At 41.9% G+C, this 2,574-nt stretch overlaps 2 long non-coding RNA genes across 2 annotated transcripts in view; one reads left to right on the forward strand and one right to left on the reverse strand.

The window, feature by feature from the left end:
* LOC130212259 (uncharacterized) overlaps window positions 1–527 on the forward strand; it is a 1,631-nt gene extending 1,104 nt beyond the window's left edge. Inside the window, exon 2 of the long non-coding RNA XR_008835258.1 lies at window positions 1–527. This exon is cut by the window's left edge and continues 118 nt beyond it. This is a non-coding gene — a long non-coding RNA (uncharacterized LOC130212259).
* LOC130212268 (uncharacterized) lies at window positions 123–1,208 on the reverse strand. The gene is made up of 2 exons (XR_008835267.1): window positions 954–1,208; window positions 123–450 (listed from the first exon to the last, which is right to left on the reverse strand). It is a non-coding gene; the product is annotated as an uncharacterized LOC130212268 (long non-coding RNA).
* Between the last annotated feature and the right edge of the window lie 1,366 nt (window positions 1,209–2,574).

Raw genomic sequence — 2,574 nt, forward strand, 5'->3', positions numbered from 1 at the left:
GTCTTCAGTATCCCGAAGGACCTCTCCACAACACAACACACCTCGCCTTTGACAGGCAGCAGTTGTAGCTTGGAGGTGGACAGGCTGCCTGAAGGGGGTCATGAGGCAGATGGGTTGGGACAGGCAGGGGGAGCCACCATCCCCAAGGATACAGTATCCTGGTGGAGGGGATGACTGCTCATAGAAGATGGGGCTGTTATTCAGGACCCTGGCATCATGCACTGAGCCCGGGGCCTGTCGAAGGCCCTGGCCACCACCGCCAAAAAATAAAAACTAGACGGGAGATCTCGGGGCCCCAACCGTGGTCAGTCAGTGCCCAGCACAGCCATGAGGGCGTTGAATGACTCTCGGCCTGAAGTCCACCCTCATGTCACTGTGGCCATCACAATACAACGCCAGCAGTGGCATTGCAGCATTGATACGGCAGCGCCGCCTGGGACTGGGTGGCTGCTGTAGAGTGTGTGGGGAGGGGAAGGGAAGATTATATTAATATGTAAGTCATTTTATCAATAAAATGTTGTCATTGAGGTTTTGTAGTCTTTTATTGCGTTTTCTGATTTATATTAGAATTGATGCATGTTTGTAACAATAATTAATATGCCTGTGTTCAATTGCTAATTGATTCCTGTATCAGGGTGAACTTCACTACAACAGAGATGTGTATAAAAGTACAGTCAGTCAAAGTAGGCATATTACTGTATGAATTCAAGCAGATGATGCCTATCATTTCAGTGGATAATTCTTAAAACTAATTGTAATCTAGGGACAAACATGTACAGATTTGTCATGTTTTATTTCCATATGGTGTGTATGTGGATTGCAAAGAAGAAGGCTACTTCTGACAAAGATAATTGAGAATTTAGCATACCTAGCGAGGAGAATTTAATTGCAACTACTACATGAAGCTATGCTGTGAAGGTAAGGCAAAATCACACAATTAAATGTACATATACCATCTCGACTTCAGCCAGAAGGCGGAGGCTCCTGCCGCGATGGTGGAGGTATCGCAGTTTCCACATGGGGTGGAGAAAGGTAAACAAGGGGCAACAAGAGGGCAAGAAGTGCATTCATGTTGTCACTTTAAGGGTTTGGGTATCGCAAGCAGATTTGCATACGTCACTCCCGGCTTAATTTCGCGGGTGCCGTGAACAGATTTGCGTCCGTCACTTCCGCCAAGTGGTGAACGGTTAAGTGTTCCATTTGAGACAGACTCACAGCCACGCAGTACACTGCAATGCAGTGCTCTGAATTGTAGTGTACTGCATTGTAGTGCACTGCATTGCAGTGTACTTCGTAAAGTGTGCGGTAGTAGACACAGCCAGTGTGTTTGTAGTTTGTTTGTAGTTTGTCTGTAGTTTGTTAGTAGTTTGTTTGTCTGTAGTTTGTTTGTCGTTTGTTTGTCTGTAGTTTGTTTGTAGTGTGTAGTTTCTTTGTAGTTTGTAGTTTGTAGTTTCTTTTATAGTTTGTTTGTAGTTTCTTTATAGTTTGGAGTTTGTTTGTAGTTTTTTTCTCTTTTCTTTCTAATATTTATTGTTTTGTTATTGTAAATTATAAATAATGTTCTGCTTTTAATTTCTTGATTTCTTGTTTTTCAACGCATGTTGTTTTTATTTCAATTATAAAGCTGTGCAGCGTTAATGTTGAGTGAGTTAGTAAATGATTATAAAACAGTCATAAAGTAATTATCCACGAGCCACAGGAGTACTTTAGTACTTTCACTGTGGTACTCTGAGTACTTTAGTACTTTCACTGTGGTACTCCGAGTACTTTCGATACACAACCTTTTCCACCTGCAGCTGAGTCATCGGAGGTGACATTGCTTGTTTCGTGAAAGGTGTGTGAGCACGTGTGGGTGTGTGTGTGTGTACACGTGTGTGGGGGTGTGTGTGTGTACACGTGTGTGTGTGTGTACACGTGTGTGTGACAAGAGAACAGCTAATTAATTTGTAATGTAAATATTTGTAAGTGTGTTAGTGCTCAAACAGGTTTTCAGTGACTCACAGTGTGTGTGTGTGTGTGAGTGTGTATGTGTGAGTGTGTGTGTGTGCGCGCGTGTGCACACTTTCACTGGTTCCATTGATCATTGCCACGGCGACCCCCGGTCGAGGTGGCGTTGCTAACGTAAACTGGGCTAAATTCTAGCGCTAATTATTTATATTAAAAGTCAGAGAATTTATTAATTAGTGACAGTAAAGCTTTATTTTATTAAGTTAACTATATATCTATATATGTTTATTTAAAAACGGGCTGAATCTTAATTAAATGGTTATTTGATCGTGATTTTCTTTGCTTCATTTAAATGATTCAAACAAACTAAATACGTTTAAATGATCTAAAGACTTTTAATTAAACTACAGACTCTCGTCTTTAATGATGATAATTACTGTTGTTATGATCCTGTTCAACCAGATCTGAGTTCACAGCATGTTCCCTCGTCAGGGAAACGCTCCGGAGAGTCATTAGGGGGGAGGAGTCGTCAGAGGGGAGGAGTCATCAGAGGGGAGGAGTCGTTAGAGATGAGTTGTTTGAAAGGAATCATTAGAGAGGATGATTCGTTAGAAAAGAGGAGTCGTT

Source organism: Pseudoliparis swirei, chromosome 21 (assembly GCF_029220125.1).
Source record: "Pseudoliparis swirei isolate HS2019 ecotype Mariana Trench chromosome 21, NWPU_hadal_v1, whole genome shotgun sequence".
Taxonomy (NCBI): Eukaryota; Metazoa; Chordata; class Actinopteri; order Perciformes; family Liparidae; genus Pseudoliparis; species Pseudoliparis swirei.